At 44.2% G+C, this 12,963-nt stretch overlaps 1 protein-coding gene and 1 long non-coding RNA gene across 2 annotated transcripts in view; one reads left to right on the plus strand and one right to left on the minus strand.

The window, feature by feature from the left end:
- The window catches only part of LOC147016716 (uncharacterized), a 93,456-nt gene that overhangs the window by 57,861 nt on the left and 22,632 nt on the right, over positions 1-12,963 (minus strand). The gene's annotated exons all lie outside the window — the stretch shown is intronic.
- On the plus strand, positions 1,592-7,199 carry LOC147016717 (uncharacterized). The gene is made up of 2 exons (XR_015049663.1): positions 1,592-1,776; positions 4,321-7,199. It is a non-coding gene; the product is annotated as an uncharacterized LOC147016717 (long non-coding RNA).

The raw sequence follows: 12,963 nt of genomic DNA on the forward strand, positions 1-12,963 counted from the left end.
ACCTTCATGGTTAGCGCCTCAGGTCAAACATAATTTACCCCAAGGTCAAATTTTCAAGTTTTAGGAACCATATCGTGTAGTACCTCAAATTGAACACCTCGATGAGTGCTTTCTAGATATGTCAAGCTTGAGACATTATGACGTCATTTGGCGACGTTATGAGGCAAAAGCATATTTTTCATGGTTACTCTGTAGAACGATTGTCATCGGAATCTCTCGTAGGCAGATATTCCTCAAGGAGTCGCTCCTGGTGAATAGCAGCTCTGTTCACCTCAGTGTAACCTTAAAGAAGTCACACGTGGTCACCTTTTGGCAAGATACGGGTCACCCTGCGGGTGACATTGGTTTATTTAAATGTTCACCTGTTCATTGCGTCCTTCCCTGTCATTGACTGCCATTTTTTCGTACGGAACATTAGCTGGCTTTTAATATACGATAAAGTAATCGGATCCAACGGGGCCTTGCGATAATACACTGCTCGGCAAATCGCAAACGGAACGAGCTGCTTAAGTGGCTCGTTTCCAAACGGGTCCCATTGAGGTGTAAATCCCCGGAATTTCTGTCTGCGTGCATACTTAGGTAAATCGACAATTCGGCGATCGGACCCTGTCGCGCGTGGACAGAACAGTTGGCTGATTTACGGTGTGATTAAAAACACACCTGTGGCTGGATTTCGGCGTTGATCCGAAAGCTAACTACTAGGATTGCCCGTCCGGTGGGCGCGCGGCCGCAATTACCTAAAAGCAGTCGCCCGCACGCTGCACGGGTTGAAACCATAACAATATTATGATCAAATATTATATCTTTTATATTTTTGAGGTAGCATTTAATTTTAATTCTTTACCGTTTTTAACTCAAATCTATGATGTAATTATATTTGTACAAGACAGTGTTACTTGGCTTATACTTACGGTTTGAGACTTAACGTGTTTCATACGTTGTCAATTTTACTCCTATAATACGCGTTCAGTTGGACAGTTGGACATTGCTCAGTTATGTTTTGGGCTTCGGAGGAACAGGTTCGTACTGTTGCAGTGTGGTGTTTGTTTGATATATTGCAAGAAAGTGGTGTTGTAGTGTGATAAAGATGGTGCAATGATCTGATAAGCTATTGTGCAGCAAAGGAGGTATTACAATGGGAAGATAAGTGATAATGTTGCTGCACTGTGGTGTTGTCCTGTGATGAAATTGTAGTAGTGGAATGGTTTTGTTGGAATATGAAGCTGTAGGATGGGGTTGTGATGTGTTGTGAAGGGTTTTCATTGTGAAGGTGCAGATATGAAGACATATAATATTTGTAAATGTGAAGTGTGTTGTTAATACCTCCTGCTGTCCAGGAGGTCCGTCTTATCACTGTGGGTTGTGAAATGGTTTGAATTATAAGTGGTATTTTGTGTGATTTCCTGTGCATTTATTTGTTTTGTTTTCCACATATTGTAGAGATGAAGAATCCTCGGATCCATGTCCTATCAGTTGAGCACGAAGGTCGCGATGATATTCGGAAGCACGTTGGAAGCAAACGACACACAGACATTGCAAAGGAGAGATCTTCGAGCACGAGTACCGGTACACTTCTGAATTATTTCACCAAACAATGGACAAGCGAGGAAGAGGATGTTACCCGAGCGGAACTTCTCTTTAGTGGATTTATTGTGGAACATAACTTGCCCATATCAGTCTCAGATCATGCTGGACCTCTATTTCAAAAGATGTTTCCAGATTCAAAAGTTGCTTCAAAGTATGGATGTGCAAGAACAAAAACTTCAGCAATAATTGGTGAGTTGTCAAATGTTACTGCTTCATCTATTGCCGATATTGCTAGACTAGCTCCATTTAGCCTAGCTACAGACGGTAGCAATGACAGTGGTGAGGCCCAGCTATATCCTGTCCTGATTTCGTACTATGACAACAGTGCTGGGATTGTGAAGCAAGGTTTGCTAAGTTTGCCTGTGTGCAAACAAGATTCCACTGGAGAAAACATTTTCAAACTGCTTGATCATGAGTTCAGTGACAGGAAAATTCCATGGGGAAATTGTGTTTCCTTTTGTGCTGATAATGCCTCTGTCATGGTGGGCAAGCACAAAGGAGTCGCTGCTTATATCCACAAACAAAATCCAGAGTGCTACATCATGGGATGCCCTTGCCATATGATGCACAATACGGCCAAGAAGGCGGCTCAGGCCTTCCCCATTGAATTAGATGACTTTCTCATCAATATTTACTACTACTTGGACAAAAGTAGTAAACGCGTCAAAGGAGTGAAAGCACTGCAAGAACTCTGTGATGCCCCGACACACAAGATTCTGAAGCATGTCGCAACAAGGTGGCTGTCCCTTGGTCAGTGCCTAGACAGGCTGATTGAACAGTGGGAGCCACTTCGCCTCTTCTTCAAAGAAGAAGTACGAAGAAAAATGCAACCAACTGTAGCCAAGACTCTAACAACGAGCAAGAAGGACGGCACTGTATCTACTGCCAGTACTGGCACTGCAGGATCAAGCACTAGTGGAGCAGCATTCACCACTACTACTGCAGTATCTGCTGCGAAGAAGACAGCAGGGACAGCACCAAAACCAATGCTGAGAGCAGGTAGCATCACCGGCCCTTCATCACGTTCATCTACAAAGCAGATCCCTTCAGAGTCGAGAAAGACTGTGATAGTCCCATCTACAGGCAAAGAAGGACCCAAGTTAAGTTCTGCTTTTGCCAAATCACTTGATAGAAGCTCAGCAAAACCTTCTAATCAGAGGTCTTCTTCCTTGGCTGCACCTACCTCAAGCTCTCTCCTCAAACGTAAAATTGGATCTGGTACTACGAGTCTGACCTCTTCTGCTGGCAGTAAACACAAGTGTGATCGCCCTGCGGCTAAGTGTACTACGAGTTCTACAACTAAAAGCGCATCTTCCTCAAACACTGTGCAGGAATCTAGAGAAAAACGTGTCAACAGGATGTTCTTGTCTCCACAAACAAAACTCTATTGTTTCTTCCTTTGATATGCTAACAAGCTTTTTGAGAAGGGGAATCTTCTGCTCCAAAGAGACGAACCCTGTATTCATCTCCTGCACGGATAATTGAATGGTCGTCTGAAAGATATCTTCGTACGGTTTTTGAAACCATCGGTGTCATCGGTTGCTCTGGTAAATGTACCCTTCTCTGACAGAAATCATCAGAAGAATGATGAGGACCTCATGATTGGGAACGATGCCAAACTGTATATAAGGGAACAAAGGAGTCTCAAGAAATCCACCTTCACTCTGAGTGAGTCAGACATCCAAGGTTTCTTCAGTGCAGTTCGCTCATATTATGTGAAAGCCTGCAATTACATCTTCAAAACCTGGCCGCTGGATGATGAATTAGCCAAGCATGCTCAGGTGCTGGATGTTAAGCTACACCAAGAAGTGGGGTTTGACTGTGTGGAGTTTTTCATCAAGAAATTCCCCTGTCTGTTCAGTGGCGGTGATAGTGACATAGACAGTCTTGAGAGTGAATTCGCTCACTACCAGGCAGACGCCTCCATAGCTACAATTGCTACTGAGACAGTGAGAGTGGATGAGCAGTGGCATCGGATTTCACAGCTCACAGATCCCTGCACTGGTGCCAAGAAGTATCCTAATTTGAGCAAAGTGATGAAGGGAATCTTGGTCATTCCTCATTCGAACGCATCATGTGAGCGGGCACTCAGTCTTGTACGGAAGAATCATACTGAATTTCGTCCCAATTTGAGTGTTAAAACCCTGGAAGCTCTCTTAATTGAAAAACTAGCTCATAGCACCCCTTGCTACCAGAGAGAATACAGCAAAGACATAATCAGAAGGGCTAAAAGAGCCACACAGCTGTCACTCAGCAAAGCTGCCATGGAAAAAGCAAGCAGCAGTAGTACCAGCCAGTAAGGTAAGAAAAATATTGCTTCTTTTGTGCTTTTTGTTAATCTTTGATTGTCCCCTAACTTACTAATATTAACATACATGTAACATTAAAAAGTGCACAATTTTCCCCTTTTTTTGTTCAAAAAGTGGGAATTCTTAACATGTTAAATGCTCCAAAATAGGGCTCAGAGGGCACTAGAGAGCGTCTAGAACCCCAGAGCTTCCAGGGCCCTAAGGCGGGCCCTGGACTCCGCCGCAAGGGTCGAGCGCTCCGCGCTCGAGATGTGCGCTTCGCGCACATTATTTGGTGTCGGTTGCAAATCCTCCCTAATTCTGATTTCCAAAAGTTGGCATCTCTGGAATATATTATTTCACTGTTTTTTTTGTGTACGACTTTGTCACTACTTTTGCTATTGATTCAAAATTTCGTTTACTAATTGTGTACATTTATTTTCAGTGCTGAGCCATGTCCTTGAATACCTTGAAGATCAAAAGGGGATGACTTGATCGTGGTGGTACCTTACCAAAGCAGGGATTTGTACCGATTGAGAAGCCATTGTTGCAAGCATCTTACCAAGTTGCATTTTTGTGTGCCAAGAAAAACAAGCCTCATACAGTTGCTGAAGAATTGGTGAAACCTTGTGCACTAGAAATGGCAAAAACAGTACTGGGGACTGAGGCAGAAAAGAAACGAAGGCAAGTACCCTTGTCAAATGACATTATCTGTTCCAGGATTCGTGACATGAGTAAAGACATCTTGCAGCAGGTGATTGCCGATATCAAAGCCAGTGCTATCAAAGTGAGTCTTCAGTTAGATGAGTCAACAGACGTCAGTTTTTGTAGTTAGTTATTAGTATTTGTGCGGTATGTGAAGGAGAAAGAAGTGGTGGAAGAATTCTTGTTTTGTGAACCATTGACAACAACCACAAAAGCAATTGATGTGTTCAATATCGTCAAGGATTTCTTCTTGAAGCACGGGATGACTCAACATGTGTGGTTCACTTTGCACCGATGGAGCTCCTGCCATGCTTGGAAACAAATCAGGCTTTGCTGCCCGTGTGAAAAAGGAGGTGCCTCACGTCACAGTCACCCAAAAAGGAGGTTGCATCCCTTTCTGAAAGTGTGGCTGTGCTGCATCGCCATGCTCTAGCAGCTAAGACATTACCAGAACAACTGAAAAATGTGTTGTCAATTGTTGTGAGTGCAGTATACTTTATCAGAGGACAAGCCTTGAATCACCGTCTCTTCAAAGTTTTTTGTGACGAAATTGGAGCTGAACACAATATCCTTCTTTACCAAATAGAGGTGAGGTGGCTATCCCGTGGCCGAGTGCTTACTCGTGTTTTCGAACTGCACAAAGAAATCCAGCAGTTTCTTAGACAGCGAGGCAGTGGCATAGCAGAGTACTTTGAAAATGAGAAGTTCATTTTGTCCCTGACATACCTGGCAGATATATTCAGCCACCTCAACGAGTTGAACACCTCCATCCAGGGTACAGGGATGAACATGATCACAGCCAGGGAAAAGATGTCTACCTTCACTAATAAACTTCCAATCTGGATAAATACCATTGGGTCTGGAAACTATGCAAATTTTCCAAAGCTTGATGAAGTTTCTAATGCAGAAAATTTATTACTCATTGTCACTGAAATGAAAGAACATTTGCAGGTGCTGAGTCAGTCCTTCCAGGGATACTTTCAGCATGGAGAGGTTTCTGTTTCACAGGGATGGATGCAGGACCCATTTGTTTTCAACCTAGATTCCATGGATGATAATGATGAAATGAAAGAAGATCTAGTTGAGATGAAAGCCAGTAATAAAATCAAAATGGAGTTTGATTCAATGCAGTTAGATACCTTCTGGTGTGCACAACTCAACACATTCCTCCAGTTAGCAGAGAGAGCTTTGGAGGTCCTTGTGCCATTTGCGACTACCTACTTATGTGAAACTGGTTTTTCAACTCTCGCACACATCAAAACCAAGGCCAGGAATCGTTTGGATGCAAGTGATGACATGCGTGTGGCTATCTCAAAAAAAAAGAGCCTCGTTTCAGCATGATCATTGATGAAAAATAACAACAAAAGAGCCATTAGTAATATGTCTGATTGTCAGTGTACTGTGTAAGTACGGTTGTACTTGAAAGGCTATTTTTGTATTCAGTATATTTGTATGTATTCAACGCATTGTATAAAGAATTATATTCATTACATTGTATTTCATATCAATTATTATAATTTCATTTATTTCCGTGAGTCATTTTAGACAGGGGGTACGGGGAAATATTATGAAAGCTCAAGGGGTACGAGCACATAAAAGGTTAAGAACCACTGCCTTAAGCCATTTGCCGAGCACCCTCCGGTCGATAGCGGTACAGTTAGTGTCCCGATTGGGAAGTACAGTTGGCAATTGCTAAAAGGTAGAGGTAAATATGGGTAGATTTGGATCTGTAAAGGGACTCTCCGAGGGTATGTGTGTACGCCTGCATGTTTGGTTCCGGGTGCCGTGGTGGCAAAGTTTAATCTCATATCTTATGATGATGGGTGCTGGAGGTTTTAAGTTTTAACATCAGCATTGTAACAGCGATCACATTTTCATTTGTCCTCACCTGCGACTCTTTCTAAAGCTATTGATTATTTTATATGACTTGGGTGTGCTTTAGAAAGGTTATATGGTTTCTTTTTTGTGTGTTTCAAAGCAAAATGTATTTGATAACACCCGATTTCTGAGCTGTTTGCTGCATGAACATGTTTTCTAAATTACCGAGCAAAATTTTTTCCACCCATCACACGACGATTGGCAACTGTTTTCAAGAATAATGTTTATGCACATTTTGAAATATCGATAATAATGTGACATTGTTTTTTTTTTTTATAACTTGTTCATTGAAATTCCCCCAAAAGGGTAAAAGCTACTCAAGGTTTTTGGGTTTTATACAATACATATTGTAGGCTCTAATCACACTGACTCCAATCAGCCGATTACCGAAAAATTCCCGATATCAGCTGTGTGTGTGTGTGTGTGTGTGTGTGTGTGTGTGTGTGTGTGTGTGTGTGTGTGTGTGTGTGTGTGTGTGTGTGTGTGTGTGTGTGTGTGTGTGTGTGTGTGTGTGTGTGTGTGTGTGTGTGTGTGTGTGTGTGTGTGTGTTTTGCTCATGAAGCGTAACATTTTCTCTTTGCCGACTCCCCTACCCCCACCACTCTCACTCTCTCTCACTCTCACTCTCTCCCCCCTTCCCCGGATGTGTCCGTGCAGTGTTTATGTCCAAACGGTGAAATACATAACCTTCCATTTTTGAGCTCTTTCAACCAGCGCAAGAATAAAAGGCTTCCTCTTTTATATCGTGATATTTTTTCCACATGCTTCTGCCACAGTTTTGTTTTTTTAATCTCCACAAGCATGTGCTAGCACACAACTGGCTTAACAATCCTGAAGAGGAATGCTACATTTTAATCCAACGTCCTGCATAACCTTAGCCTGCGTCGCAGACTGGGATCACAGACTTATTCCGTTAGGAAACGCGTCAATGATATACTGTTACAAAGATGAGAATTATACCTCTGAGCTAACCTGCCATTCCTTTACAAGCACATACAACAACATGCCTACAATTTCCCTGATACCACAAGGTGTCAGACGTATAACCAATTACAATGATCAAGTATTTGTACAATAACAATTTGAGCAGAATCGTGACCTGAATTTTGTAAATTATTTTCAGATTTGTGGTTATGAATAAGCTTTACAATACCGTCAGACCCCGCTATTTGTGGGGGATACAGTACGTTCCTGGAAAATTCCGTGAATGGTGAGGCATTGTTTTAACGTGAAAAAGGGGGATAAGTTCCTGGCAGTTCGTGATTCATAATGGAAAATCAAAAACCCCATGAAAAACCGTGACGGCACCCATGAATAAACCACAAAAAGGCGACAAAAATCGTGAATGTGTGTCGCCTCTCCAGCTACAGGGCCGCAATGTAGAAGCAGGTCACATTTTATCAATGGCGAATATGCGGGGTCTGCGAATAGCAAATCCGCGAATTGCGGGTCCGACAGTGCTTAAATTCATCTGTGAATTCCAAGTATTCAATTTTGGAGATTGCATCGTATAATGTCAACTGCTGCATTTTTACTCCATCTTCAAAGTACATCCTTTTTAGCTACTCTGTGGGCTTGGTTTTTATTTTCAACTTTCACGAAAATGTCTCCTGCTCTTCCTCTTCTCTAATTGGTTCAATTGATCACGTGCTTGTGAAAGTCAACATCTCTGCCTATTCTCAGAGCTGACTCAATGCCGGCGAGTCTGACATTTCCCTCAAGCAGATTGGCAGGGTCTGCAAGCAGCCATTTCTCTTCAGGACTGGTCTCCCATATCTACTGCCCATGATGTTAACTCAGCCTGGGAATTCTTCCACAGAAACCTGCTCTCTCCCTTGCACAGATGAATCCCATCTCGTCTTCAATTATCCTACCCTTCTTCCCACCCATGGTACAATGGAATACTCTGGCGAGGCAGTTGCTCTGAAACAAATAGCCTTCTCTTCCTGGAAGGCTAATCTAACCGAAGGCAATGTGAGTACTTTCCAAAAAGTCCGCAACAAGTGTGTCTAGTCTCAAGAGAGCTAGAAAAGATCATGTCAAACCTCAAGAATGAACTTTGAAAATTGTCTCCCTCCTCCACAACCCAGTGGTGCCTTGTTAAGTCTGTCTCGGGTGTATGTTCCCCTTCCATCCCTTCCCTCTCTTCAAATGGCACCACAGCTGACTGCTCATGAGAAGGCTGAATGCCTCAAATTTTGTGTTTGCCTCCAAATCTTATCCTTAACCCCACACTCGTACCCATTCTTCCATGTTGTACCCAACTGCTCCTGCACTCTTGCACCTGAGAAGGTGGAGAAAGTTCTTTCAACCCTCGACTCTTACTCTGCAACTGGATCAGACGGCATCAGCTCACATGTTCTAAACACCTGCTCTGCTGCTCTTGCACATCCTCTCTCTGCCTTTTTCACCCTGTCATTTGCTCTAGGTCATCTTCCATCTGCTTGTAAATCAGCCAACATCACTGCATTATATAAGCTGGGTGTTGGCTTAACAGTTAAGGTGGCTGGCTTAAGATCTTAAGGTCTTGAGTTCAAGCCCCTGGTGATCCGTTGAAATAACACCAGGTGGGACGACTCAACCTGTCATCCTTATGAGGTCAGCAAAATGAGTCCCAGCTTACTGGTAAAAGGGGCATTGCATCAGCAACACAGCCACACTTTCAGAAAGTGATGCAACCAGCATCCATAGACGGCATACAATACAACAACTGCATGACATAAAAAGGTGCAAAAACTGATCCCCTTAACTACAGAATTCAGCTTGCTTGCAATCATCAGGCTCATGGAATCCATCATTGCAGTTGATATGAAATCCTTCCTTTTCTCCAACAACCTCATCTCAGATCAACAATGTGGTTTCAGACCAGGTTACTCCACCTTGGACATGCCACTTCAACTCGCACATAATCACTGATGGATGCCCTCAATGTCAGACATGGGTTCAGGGCCGTCTCGCTGGACATATCTCGTACTTTTGATACAGTCTGGCATCCTGCCTTACTCTCCAAACTATGCTTATGGCATCCAAGGCCAACTCCACACATTGCTTCCTGACGTCCTATTATCGTGTAGTCATTGTGTGGCACTCAGTGGAATCCTTTCATCTCCTCTCTCCCTGTCAAGGCTGGTATGCCCCAAGGCAGTGTTCTGGGCCCAGTCCTATTCCTGATCTTCATAAATTATATCTCTGATTCTGAAAAATCCTCTGTGTGATGATTACTCCACCCTCTGTCATGATGTCCCTCTTCCATCAGACTGCAGCCTCCTCTTTCTTTCTTTCTTTCTTTCTTCATTAACAAAATCACAAGCTGGTCAAACATTCGGAATGTCTTTCAAGCCTGACAAATCTCATACCAGCACTATCTGTTTCCAAAAGGACCGTCTGACAACCTCCCACCCCCACCTACTGTCTTACAAATCCTCTTGAAGTTCAGTCATTCCAACTCCTGGGTCTCACTGTCAGGCATGATCATTCTTGGGCAAACAACATTTCAAAGTTGGCATAAAAAGCTAGTCGCCGACTGGGCATTAGCTGTCATACAAAGTCTTGGTACTCCTGAACTTCTATCCACCGATAAAGGCTTCATCCGCCGCTCGATGGATACTGCTCTCCTCTCTGGGCTGGCTCCCTCCCTCACAGCTTTCTCAGCTTGATGCAATGGAAACCATAACCTTCAAGATTATTGGAATCTCTCGTGATGAAGCTGAGTCTATGGGCCTATCACTTCGCCATCACCGACACATAGGTGGTCTCTGTCTTCTTCCACCTCATTTTTGGTCTTGCACCCTACATCCTCTCCATGCTTTGTCCCACCCTCTGCCCCCCCCCCAAAGTATGTGCAGGACACACACAGTCCACGAGCATCACCCTCCCAGTGGAACTGCCTAAATCCAGAACCACTGCTCACCTCCACTCATTTATTCCTCTATTTTTCCTGCCAGTGGAACCGCCTTCCACACTGTCTTTGATCTCATTCTTTTCTTCTGGTCTGTAAGACAGATGTCCACCACCATCTCAGGTCATCCCCGATCCAAAGCCATGATCTTTTCTACACCCGTTAAACCACCCACACTCCTCCCCAAATTTTGCTCATGTATTCATCGTGTCCACCCCTTGTGTTCTCCCTTAACCCTCATCTCTTCCTGCATCCCTTGTTTGTCTGTTTCTGTATACCTTCTCCCTCCACCCTGCAGTTGTCATTTCTCCTTTCTCCTGATGTTCCCTTTATGTTGTGTGCTTATCTGTTCTGTGTCCTTGCTTTTTTTTTTTTACGAGCCTCGACCATAACTTATAAAAATAGGACCACTGGACCTGTACCACTGGATATGGGCTCTGGACTAATGTTGTAACCCAAATTTGTTATCATTTTGACTTGTGGGTTTGGAGAGGAAGATTTTTTTTTAATGAATTTGCATGATTTTCCCAAAAATTTAGCAAGTCCTCCATTTTAACACATTTCTGGTCATGTGATCGGCTTGACCTTAATTTAACATCACAACCCTGTCCAAATGTTCTAAACCAAATTTGGTAGCATCCTGACTGGTGGGTCTGGAGATTTCTCCCAAAAGTTGACGAAGTCAACTTTATAATTCCCTAATGGGGGCAGTGCTTAGGAGCGGATCAGGCGTAGCGATGGGTGTTCTCCAGCGCCCTCAGTGGTGTATGGACGATTGTTATGGGGCTAGCTCTGTCCATGCGAGGATTTGGCAATGGAAATGGCCTCGCTCGCCATGAACTCCCGCACGTGCTTGAACTCCGAGATAAACATTGCGCCAGGGTATTCGGTTGTGCTCTCCGGCCACAAACACACTGGACACCCAATGAAGGTGTAATTGAGCGGAGCTTCAGGGCTACCCAGACGATGCCAAATGGAATCTCGCACATGCTCGCACCCAAAAGTAGATGCCAGAGTGTCCAGACCTGAGTATCTACTATGGTGTCAGGCTCCCCCATCTCCTGCTGGTCCAAAGGGAAGTGGTGAACGTTGGTGGTGACGGTAGTTTAGCAATGACAGTGGTGGCGTAGTGTCAGGGTTTGTTGTGTGGTGATTCATGATGGAGGTCATTGGTCATTTGTTGTGGCTGTTAATGGCAAAGGTAAGCGAGCTTGTGTTGTGGTCCGATGGTGTGATGATTTTTATAAAGGCGTTGTGGTGATGTATGAAATGCTGCAACATTGGGATTCGAGTCTCGTGAAGTCTCCCTTCCGTCTGTTGGATAATGGCATGCGATTTGAATGGGAAATGGCACGTGTATGCAAATGACTCGCCCCTGTTGCTATGTGTCCTTGGGGTGCATGCAGGCATGAAGGATGGTTGTGTACAGGGAAAGCAAAATTATGGAAAGAATGAAAGATGGGGAAGGAATAAAAACACGACCAAAAGCCCATGCAATGCATATTGTCCCAAAAACCCACTACACATAAGGGAAGAACAATCTACAACAAATGCTACATGTGTGCTATTCCCTTGGGGAAGTGCCGGTTTCGCAGAACCATAAGTGTTTGGATTTCAGAATCGGATACGACTAATGCATACAAACATTTAGGTCCTCAGACAGTTATTTCCATAAATAAATGCATCCCCTTGTCTGGTGGGATTCTAACTGATGTGTTGGAGAAGGGTATAAAACAGATTCCCTTTCTTATGGGATGGCCTTTTTCTCTTTACGACATGATCATGCACGCGAGAGATGTAGCCGTTAACCCAATGGAGGCTCGTTCTACTCCCTTTCCATCGGGACACGTTGGCTTAGAGGTAAACGGTTTATTTTCACTTTGGACTTACAGGGCATTTGATTAAGCAAACCAAGGGCTTTTCCTGAACGGTTAGTCTGACGGTCAAATACAGCTATGGATCATTTACCACACCCATCTCTCTTCCATTGACGTTCGACACCCACCTCTTTCACTGACGTTGACGTCTACCTTTTCCCATCGACGATTGACGCCCCGTTTCGCAGCTCCATGGATGCTGGCTGGCTCTTGTTCATGTCAGGGAGAACGAGGAAGGAATGATCGCGACATTGATGATTGGAAGTGATGTGCAGCGATGCGCCAATCGGCAAGGTGGATTTGACTGAAGTCTGCATGAGGCTCTATCCACACTGGTCGCCTCTAAAAAGGACTGCAGGACTGCTTTCCTGTCAGTTGGTTGGTGAGCTGGCAACAGACGTTTGGTTGCTGAGTTAGTGACAGCCTTACAGCTCTGACTGCTGGTGACAGTTGGTGAGCTGGTGACAGCCTTCCAGCTGTCCATTGGTTATGACTCCTGCTAGCTCCTGATGGGTGACGGACCGTTCCTGCTGGTTCTGTTCGGAACCTGCTCTTGGCGTACCAGATTCTTGGCGTCCCTGGTTCCTGGGGGTGATGACGTTACGTCGATTGGTGTTTGAGCTTGTTTGCGGGTGGGTGCACGGCAAGACAGGGCACTGGCAGTGGACCAAGGCACGCTCACACATTTTGGGACATTTTATTGGACACACGACGACTTCTGCCTTGGCAA

This window comes from Eptatretus burgeri, chromosome 11, assembly GCF_056783735.1.
Source record: "Eptatretus burgeri isolate ZD-2024b chromosome 11, Ebu_testis_v1, whole genome shotgun sequence".
Lineage (NCBI taxonomy): Eukaryota > Metazoa > Chordata > Myxini > Myxiniformes > Myxinidae > Eptatretus > Eptatretus burgeri.